The following is a 10,943-nucleotide window of genomic DNA, read 5'->3' as shown; positions in this document are numbered from 1 at the left end:
AACATTCCATTGGTCCTTCCGAGCAAGCTCAGGAACATCAAATAGTTTTAAAACATGTTCATCATTTCAGCACATTACTACAAGAGTATTTTAGGCAAACGTGGCCAGTTTGTCCCTTTTTCACAGGCTATTTCTGTTATCAGGGGTGTGACACTCATGGTGTTACCTGATACAAACTCTTATTTCTGTATGTTTTCTCATTGAAGTTAAAAAGCTCCTCTGAGTCACACGTATAAAAACTGAAACATCGACCGCGGAAAGGATCATCGCGTTATTTTCTCCTGTCGGTTATTTGCTGTACATTCGAGGACAAGTGTGCCATCCAGAAATGTATTTGCGTGCTCGCCCAAACACTTTTGCACTGCATATATTTAGCACATTAATCACTTATCTCCATCACAACATTGACAGTAAACCAACAGGCTGACCAAGCATGTTCTATCAGACGGTTTCATCTCGGTGGTCGACCTTACACAACCACTTTTGACTGCTTTTATCTCTGCATCTTTGAGGTCATTCATCTTTTTCATATGCTAATATTTTAATCAACATTTCACAATGAATTAAGGCTTTGCACGGCCCCGACTCATTTGTGTTATCTGGCAAATTAACCTTTGCTTCTGGAAGGACAGTTGGAAAAACAAAACCGGACAAGTGTTATCAGAAGATAGTCATTTTAGTTCTGCAAATGGGATTCGATCAACAATGTACAGCATCAGTAAGCAATAAAATGAAACGCATGAATTGTGAAGAGCGTGACGGACCAGCCACTACATAACGGTGCGATAAATATTGATTAGGTGTTATCCTCTCACCTCTGAGGTTAAGAGAGGGGTCAGGGTTCTCAGCGGTACTTGACATGTTCTTTCTCTGATCACCCCCTGTAAATGGTGACACGTTAGGAAAAGAACGGTCAGGAAAAGACACAAGGAAAAGCATTTACACAGAGAGGAAAAAGTTCATTAAAAAAGATGAAGGAGGGTTTTTTTGGACTGCTGCAGTTTTAATGTTGCAGGACATCTAATGGGATCTGGTGATGTATTCCATCTACTCAGCACCTCAAGGCCTGATAGGACTTTTGCTGTGTTAAAGATTCTGTGGATGTTAAGGAAAAACCAGTGCTGTGTTGACAGAAATGAGATGAATGATGTCAAACTGGGATATTACACACAAATAGGGGTCCTGAGCCTGAGAAGATCTTTTTACCTCCCCCAGCACCTTTTTGTGACTCCAGAATGCGGACGGAGCCAGCCACACGTTTAGTTTGATCTTAATAGGCACTGACCGCGAACCACAATATTGTCCAGTATGATCTTCATCTTTTTCTTTTTGATGCATACACAATAATCCAAAAATACTTTGATCTGAGCAAAAATTAATTTGGCACTTTGAGCACAAAATCAACCGACATGCTAGCACTCATCCATGCTAATTCAAGGTCGCAGCAGAGCTAGCTAATGTGACCCAGGAGGGGCCTCTACTGGGCCGCAAATTTGCCGCATTCTCTGACTGAATGATCATAATCAGAGCAAATTTCAAAGCTCTTTGCATGCTTGACACAGTAACATGTGAGTGGATTCCACACGACTCAGTGCAAATGTATATTTCCCTGAGCACTTTCAACTGTGCTTGTTGCTTGGTACTCAATTGTAACCGTTATCTTGATAATTTAGCTGAGTGTACTTGGATATTATTAAGGCTCACACATGCTGGCAGAGCTTTAGCCTTGTCAGATGATGAAAGTCAGTGTCAGTGATGTTGCCGAGCAACAGGAGGTCAGAATTTATAACAACACTCTTACTCCAGTGGTAAAACTTCCCATTAAAAAAGCCTCATCATATTATAAGTGCCAGCAGTAGAACATGTTGTGTCAAACAAATCTGATGTACTGTGTTACACTCACGGGTGGCAGCCCGGAACATGGAGAAGAGATGAGAAGCACAACAGAGGGTGAACACTGGCCTCAGCCCAAGCGGTCCATGAAGAGTGCTTACTCATCACTTTCCCCGATGTGGCAGGACAATGACCCATCGACTCCATTAACTACAGTACCTGCACAGGCTTAAACTGTGGATTTACCCTACAAGCCATTAAGAGTGGTATTGATCTGCAATGAAATAAGAAAGCAAATAAATGCTACGTTTACAAAAGTCAGCTCCTGACGTTAGACCGCTCTCCATGTCTGGTAAAATAGTTTGATTTGTTATCATCGCTCTGTTTTCTTTTACTTTGTTTTCACTTCTATCACAGAAGTTGATTTCCTGACAGGAGGCATTACATTTTATGGTGTGTTGGTATCATAAGGCGCATCCATTACTTTTTGCTCTCGTTCATCACACAGGGAGGAGAAAAAGGTGTCAAACTATTCTAAAAAGGTTGGTTTAACTCATCTTTGCCACAAATTTCTTCACACATAATTTCTTTTTCTTGCAAAGATGGAGACAGATTTGACCCTTTTCACACAATGAGACTTGGTCACACCTGACCCTCCAAGTCACAGGAGGTAATGGAATATTTTCACCTGTATTTCCTACATTTTCTCTCATCTGAATCAGACTGCATTTGGATAAGAAATGAAGCAGTTATAGTATTCAGACTCAGGCAATAATAAGGCTGAAGATGGCACCCTGACACGTGTCCTGCCCCTCCCTGTGAACAGCCTGCTGCACCAGGAACAAATCTAACCAGTCACAGTGTTGCACTGATGCAAGAGCACCACTGAAGGCTACAGCAGTTTTGTCTGTCTGTTAAAGGGATCAAATAGGTGCAGGTGGGCTTCTGAATCAGTAAAATACACTGTGAAAGCTGGTATAAATAAATTCCTGTCAGCAAACAACAGCTAGAATGCTCAGATGGGAAAATGATACTTTACTTTAAACCGTATTTTGAGGGCAAAGTTTCTGTTCTTTAAGCATTTTTAAAAATCTGGTTGGACCAGTGAGTCTATTTGTGCAATTTAAATTCAGGTTGGTAGGAGCCTGGACTTGTTAGCTCAAAATGACTGAATCCTTTTCAAACTAAGGCAACTAAGCAGTTACCATCACCATGGCAACCTGTAGCTGCAGTTGAACCCCCCTCCCCCCCCCCACATGCAGATCAGCTGATTCATCTACTTTACTGAGGCTTGTGGCGTTTACCAAACACTTGACCAACTATCCTGTCAACTGTACTTCTATTTTCCCTCAACTTTTTATATAAAAACATCAAGTTACTTTCAGCAGTGAGCTGATCACCTGCAGTCATGTTCATTAATTCCTCATCAAATATTACAGGGACCTTTGGGGAGGTCGGCGCTCTCCAAAAGCAATCAGGTTTATATTTAGAACGTTTTCAAAAGGAGGTGGTGTTACTATCAGTCAGGGGTGTTCCGCATGCCAAGAAAAGCCTCTTAGCATGATTATATTACAGTCATCAGTCCGAACCTCTGACTCAGGGCAGATTAAACAGTTCATTCTGTTAACAGTAAACTGCGACGCTAGCAGTCAAACCAGCAGACATTTTCAACTTGATGTTCCAGCCTGGGTGATAAAGTGCGCCTGCGGTGGCTTCATGCATTTCCTAACTGAAGGAGAAGGAACAGTTGTGCTGCTCTACTTCATCCACATGGTGACAGATTTACCTGAAGCATTTTAACGCCTTCTTTCAAAACAGGAAGGCAATTCGCACTGATGAGCAGAGCAAATTAGAAAAAACAAAACAAACCTAAAGCAAATGCCACCGAGGTACCGCCTCCTAACATCTGGAAGGAAGCGCTTGAAGGACCAGCCTCCCTTCAGAGCCTGACATGACAAGAATCGATTGCTGACACAACATTTGATGGTAGAATGTGTCAGTTTTACCCCTGCAGGTGTTGGCAGTGGGTGGGTGTGCACACAGATGAAGATCACGCGGAGGGCAGTGAAGTGTCAGGCGATTTTCCCTGCACTTCCAGGTTTTAGGGTGAAAAGGTCCTCCCTTTAGGGGCTGAAAGATGAAAATAAACTCTGGGAAGAATAATGTACTGAATTTCACTTTCAGTAATCTGTATTTATGACTGGAAAAGTTTGAAACATTGCAACGTGACCCCACGTGGACAACTCATACTTTGAGGACACAAAGATGTCGCTTGGCTGAAGGACTCCGTTCTGCTGAGAGACATAGCATTCCTTCCCCGAAAGGGCATGAAGCAGCAGCAGTCGACGTGGGGAAGGGGCAACGGTGCACAACGCCTCTATCCTCACACCGAGGTTACAGAACGGTGTGGAAGATGGATGCGACCATCACAGCACCACAGAGGAGACCAACCACGAGGACAGGCAGCTCACAGTCTTGGCATCGTCGTAGCCGCCGTCCTCAGAAGCACAGAGAAGTCAGATGGCGTGATGTATAGGGTCACCTTGTTTTGCTGAGAATATATATCGAGTGCGATGAGGTAATGAGAGGAAGGCAGAGAGAGAGAGAGAGAGAGAAACCTGCACACGCAGTCTTCAAATGAACTCTTACGTAAGGTACTTTTAAATGCTTCGTCTATTACTAATTCAAATTAAACAAGTCTCTGAAAGTGTATGAACCTTAAGGTCCAAGCATGAACCTTGCAGGTTAAAAATATTTGAAAATCCGTAAATTAATCCTATTTGTTTCTCCTCATGCAGATAATTTTGGATTAATTTTGTTTTTGTTTTTTGTATTTGAGATTTCTGCCCTCAACCAAATATTATGCAACCCCAACGTTTATTACTATTACTACTATTATTATTATTAGTAGTAGGAGTAGTTGTTGGAGTAGTACCATTAATAATAAGTGTTCAGCTTAGCTTGTAGCCTTTCTAGCTTCTGCCAGACTCTTCTCTCCACCTGCGACTGGAGCTTAAGTGACCCTTCACGTGACCGTGGTCTCTGATATCTGCTCACAGACAAATACAAGCTTGTCATGCTATTAGGTTGCTAACGATGCTAATGAACGTTGCTTAACTCTACACCCCATATATACACATACATACATACATACATACATACATATAGAGCAGGGAAGTCAGACCTGAACATGTGCGTATATGGAAAAAATCATCCAACCGCAACATCTGATCTGCCTTGAATATCAAATTACAATTTATTGCTTTTTTAAATGCATTTTTTTTATTGTCTACTTCAGCTCTCATCAAGAGAAACTGAAAAACAAAGATAATGGTTGCACATATTTGACTCAGTGCATCATGACTACAAAAGCGCTGCAGGACTTCCGCACATCTGATCATTTTAAAGCAAAGTGAGTCAGCTGGAGAGTCCACTCCATGTCTACTCATGTCTCCCTAACATTCACTGTCTCTACCTCCTAGTTAGCGGCCGACGAGCACACCGCTCTCATCCTCTCACGATAGATACACTATCTTGACATCTCTGTGTGTCCGCTCACCATGTTGTGAGCACTGAACACCGACAAGCTCCGCTCAATATAATACGTCGGAAGATAAAGGAACTGACTCCCTGCCATGCCCATACTATCCGGAACGCTATTATGCTACCATGGCAACAGATGAAGACACGCAGGCCTCTCTGGATGGGGGCACCGCTGGTTCACTCGTCTTCTCTGTGAGACTGACTGGCAGGAGAGCTCCACAGGGCTGCTATGGCAACAGACTGATCATATGCAGAAAGAGGCTGTTGGCTGTTACGGCCACACGGGGGCAAAATGGTCCATCTCTCCTTGGGTTGCAAGAAATTTGATTGACTTTGATGATGACTTGACCTCAGGAGGAGTCGAAATGTCGAGGATTTTGTCATGATTGTGATTGATGAGCTGACATTAGCATTCCATAAAAGGGACGCAAAATGCCAGGCGCACACTAAACCAAGCAATCTATTTGGGTTGACACAAGGCTCACACAAGCTCTAAAATATGTAGTCTTAAACTACTGAAATATGTATGCCACATCTGTGCTCACAACAGTTTCACATCCAGCCTTCTCACATCCAGCCTGGAAAGCAAGAGTCCCACCAGCACACTCAGACGGCTGACAATGCAATCACATCAAGCTGTCAGGGGGATGGGAGTAATGTCAGGAGAGGAGAGACATCTTAGCCCTCCACCCATCTGCATGAAAAAAAGGGAGAAAATATGAGATATGGATTTGCCTCAGATGTGAGAGCTCGACTGGGGCGCTTTTTGTACGTTGAGCTGGCCCATTGATTGTTCTCTCGCTCCCTCTTGGCAAACGCTCGATGGCAGGACTGCAAGCGAGAGCAAATACGCTGCATTATTGGAAGTCGGCTCGAAACACCTGCTGCAGCATTCTCTGAAAGATTAGCAAGGGGAGGATGAATAGGAGCTTTTAAAATCGCTGGTGAAAACTTTTTTGGACACATTCGGATTAGCGGTCATGTAAAGAGGATTAATCAGGCCACAGCCTTCATAATTAAAACAATATGAAGAATTTAAAGCCACAAGAAGTCAATTTTTTCTAAAAGTGGAATGTTAAAAGAGGCTGATTGGAGGGTAAAGAGATGAGGGCAGTTGGGGAAAGAGAGAGAGAAGAGAATAATCCAGTCCCCAGAGATGGAAACAGGCTTGTGCTCCAGTTGCTTCAGATGCCCTTTGACCTGTGTGCGTGCGTGTGTGTGTGCGTGAGAATGTGCAGTGATATGTGTGTGTGTGTGTGTGTGTGTGTGTGTGAGAGAGAGAGAGTGTGCAGTGATGTTTGTGTGAGCGGTGGCTTGGAATTCAACGCACGTCATGATTGTGAGAAAATACAGCACTTAATCTTTCATCGGCAATCGCACAGTGATTAATTATTCATGGGTTTATTCATTACAGTGTTACATCTGCAGAGATGAGACGGAGTGTGAGAAAATATTATGTACATGGATTAAAAATGCATATTCGGGATGAAGACAAAGACAAATATATTCCAACAGGATGCACCAATGATGCCAGTCAGTCCGTTAAAGGTGCTTCATCATCGCACGTCCAATAAACACACGTCTGAGCTCATCTTCATCAGCACGGTTCACAACTTCAAGAAGTAATTTTACATTTAAAAAAATTTTTTTGATCTGAAATATGTCAATGACCTGAATTCATCAGCAGCGTTGGAGCAGATATCACATGAAGTCTGTCACACAGCACCTTCTCACTACCTGCTATTGATGATGACTACGATGACGACGGCGCCGGCTCTACGCCGCCATCTGGTGGACGTACGGTGCAGCAGCAACCTTGTTCCTCTCGGTTGCAGCTCATAAAATATTCATCCTCAAATGTGATGCCTACTATTTTGGAAAATGTGAAACTTGATTCTTGCATAATGAAGTCCAGGGTGAAGTTGAAGTGATTATTAAAGTATTACTGAAGATCGATCACTCTCATGGTTTGACCTGCAGCAGAATTTCACTACAAAACATAAGCGTGATCAAACATAGGATGTTTACAATGTCTACATTTTAATATTCCTCATCTATTATATATTTACATGCCAGTTTTTAATTATCTACATATTTATATTCATTGGATTGTGAATTGTTAACGGAATTTTTTTTTTTCAATACTCTATCTTTATTTTCCTTGAATCGGACAAAAAAAGACCTAACATTACATAAATTCATAGCTAAAGTACAGACAGCAGGGGCATAACTTAAGATTTTATTCTGTGTTTGCTGAGTGTCTCAAACAAATAAATAAATAAAGCTCGACATGGATCTTTCAGAGTTGTGTTTGGACATCACATCCTCAGCAGCTGCTCTCTCTATTTCTCTCTCTCTCTCTCTTTCTCTCCTACTCGTCATCCTCTGGCTTGTATGTGAACAGAGGAATTATTCACCACCAGTGTTGCGGTGAAATATGAAACCGTCCCCGGTGCAGCGCCTCAAGCTCTGACCAGCTGGAACACTCTGCAAAAGGAAAAGATGAGAACTTCAGCTTCCATGAAGATGTGCCAACGATTTCCTCCTCCAGTCGCCCCGAGAGCCTTCAAGCAACTGCTACAGTCTGCACAGACAAACCACTGAATTCAATCATGGAGCCAATAAAACCAAATACAATATTTTAGGAGATGGAATGGCATTAGCTGGTTTTCTCATCAGTTTTAAAGTCTTGTATCTAAGGCAGGCAAACATGGGGAATTTTAATATAGTCCGTTGCTAATTAGCGGTCCAAATATGAGGTTGTGTATCTAATATGAATAACAACTATCATCCAAGAAATGCATGTGTTGCATAATGGGGGCTTCATTAGGAAGTCATTATTTTTATTTTTGAAGGTAGCTCAACACCAAACTGAGACGCAGCATATCACTGACCCCTGGTGGTTGGACGCGGCACAATATTTGCATCACCTGGGCCCCAAAAAACCTTCAGCCAGCAAGAATAAGATTCGAATTTTAAAACTGATAATTACATGGCAAAATGTTACAGCGCAGTCACATGAATGTTTGAGAAGTAAGCAACTGCGTGCTGTGAGTTCTCGGTGATGGGTGGGGACAGTAGTATCATACGCATGACTTAGTTTGTAATGTATTTGTTTATTAATACATCATCTTGGCAACCTCCGCTCAAAGCACGGCGTCACGGCATTTCTCATAACGACGTGGCACCTGGAGGCTTCAGGACGCTTGGACTACTTTGGACAGGCAGTATGAAGTTATTTGATGGTTTTATTATGTTTCACTTACAGTTCAGAACTGGTCTCCTTTCATTTGATTGTTTGAGAGACCCAGCATGAGGATGAATACTGACTTTTCTGTTTGGTGAACTGTCTTTACATAAAGCCGGCCCCTCTGTCTATTTAAGCATCATGTATTCAGAAACATTCGAAATCCAAATTCAATTTTGGAATATATATAATAACAAAAGGTTGCCAAACGTGGGGGGTGGAGCCTATCCCAGCAGCCTTCAGCGAGAGGCGGGGTTCACCCTGGACAGGTCACCAGTCCATGGCAGGGCCAACACATAGAGACAGACAACCATTGGCTCTCACAGTCACGCCTACGGTCAATTTAGAGTATCAATCAGCCTCGTCCCCTCTTGATGTCTTTGGACTGTGGGAGGAAGCCGGAGTACCAGAGAGAACCCACGCAGGAACAGGGAGAACATGCAGACTCACACGGAAAGATCCCGTACTCCAGCCGGCACTCAAACCCAGAACCTTCTTGCTGTGAGGCGACAGTGCTGACCACTGCACCACCGTGCCGCCCCCCCATAAGTTATTGAAGTCTAAAATTCAAGATGACAGCTAAAAAGGCAACAAATGCTTGATAACTGTGATTTCACCACAATGTCTCAGCCTGATATTTGAAGCTTTAACCTTATCAATCATGATGATCACATGTGGAGCTCCAGAGACCACACGTGAGCTGCTGTGATGGGACAGCTTCTCTTAGTCTCAGTCCTCAAGTGTTTCATGAGCAGCAGTGGAAGGTTTACTGGTCAGTCAAAGTTTAAATTCCCTGTGCTGCTAAGGGCTGTTAATAAAATTATTTGAACCCATGTGCTTTGGAGTTTCTTCCCAGTAGGAAACGACTCAAACGTTTTTTCTCACCGGCTTTCAGATGTGCGCTTCAGAGAGGACAGAAATAACTCTGTTTTTGTCAGAATGTCACACTAGGTGGTGGTCAGTGGCGTCCGGGGTGTCTGCCTACTCCTTCATCCCTGCCTCCACTCATGTGCTCCTGAACGAGTGATCGCTTCTGTGCAGCGGCCCAGAACATCACACTCACTTCAGTCTGCCTGGGTGAGGAGACGCCAAAAAAACCAACATTCACACACACGTTAACATACAAGAAAGTAAGAAGCAGCGTCAGGTGATACGGAGGCTCTACATTCAGTGAGTTGATTAGAAATCTTAATTTTCTCGTGGACACACAAAACAGCTCAGTGTCAGGAAAACCATCATCTTATCTTTTTGCTCTCAGGATGGAGTTTTAAAAATGGAATCCAACATCAGCTGATCAACGTAACAGTGACAGATATCGCAAGAGGGATTTATGCTTCATTTAATTTCTTGATTAATTAGCTGCCCTTCGGTGTCAAGGTTCACAAAAAGTAATGAAATGGAGAGTAGAGGAAGGCTGCCGTGGCGCTTCAGTTTGACTGTGACTTTGCAAACTTTCCAACCCTGCAGGACGACCGTCCTCTCACAAACATGCTGCTGAAATAAGTTCAATCGTGACAAATGATTCACTCGTAAAGGAGCTTCATGATGTCGAATGTTAGATGTCAAAAGTACATTTCTTCCCTCCAAACAGGCAGTGAAGGCAAATACAGCGAGGGAGTGACAGGCGCCACCAGGGGGAGACAAACGCCAATAAATGAGCAAACCCAGCTCAGGCTTGGGTTCTGCAAATTTAATATTTTCATAGGTTACTTTTTAAGTAGGACTGCACTTTTATTATTTTTCAACCATTTTGCGCACACAGGAACTAACATAAGAAAAATTCAGTCAAATTAAACTTTTGATTTTGAAAAGCAAATCAAGACATAAAAACTGTTTCCATATTTGAGCCACTTATTTCTGAGGTGCTGCTGGTTCTGCGTTTCAATTATTATGCAATCATACAGACTTACAAGTAAAAAAAAGCAGATTGTGTATGCATGTGGACATATTTTATATATGTAATTCATTCATACCGCGTAATTTTCCAGCGCACCAACTACTCAGAAGTTGTTGGGCCTTCTGTTTGAGTGGATGTTTTCAGGGGTGTGGTGGAACCCCTGAAGGTGTAACTGACATAAACACGGATTTACTCACCCACTCCGACACAGATAACGTCCTCGTCATTCCAGCAAAAACTTTGTTTATTTGTTCATCAGCCATTTGAGTGTTTACTCCTGAAGCTTATTGGACCGTTTCATCTCCAGAAGACAATCCCTGGGTTTCTTCAGTTCATCTTTCAAAGAAGGGTTTTGATTCCCAGTGTTTGAAGTCATTGCCAAGTTATATAAATCTTATATGAAACATCTGCAAATGCCTTTTG

Source organism: Aulostomus chinensis, chromosome 5 (assembly GCF_037954235.1).
Source record: "Aulostomus chinensis isolate RoL2024-O1b breed Wild chromosome 5, RoL_Achi_v1.0, whole genome shotgun sequence".
NCBI classification, from domain to species: Eukaryota; Metazoa; Chordata; class Actinopteri; order Syngnathiformes; family Aulostomidae; genus Aulostomus; species Aulostomus chinensis.
The sequence above is the reverse complement of the archived record's forward strand: the minus strand, read 5'-3'. Positions refer to the sequence as shown.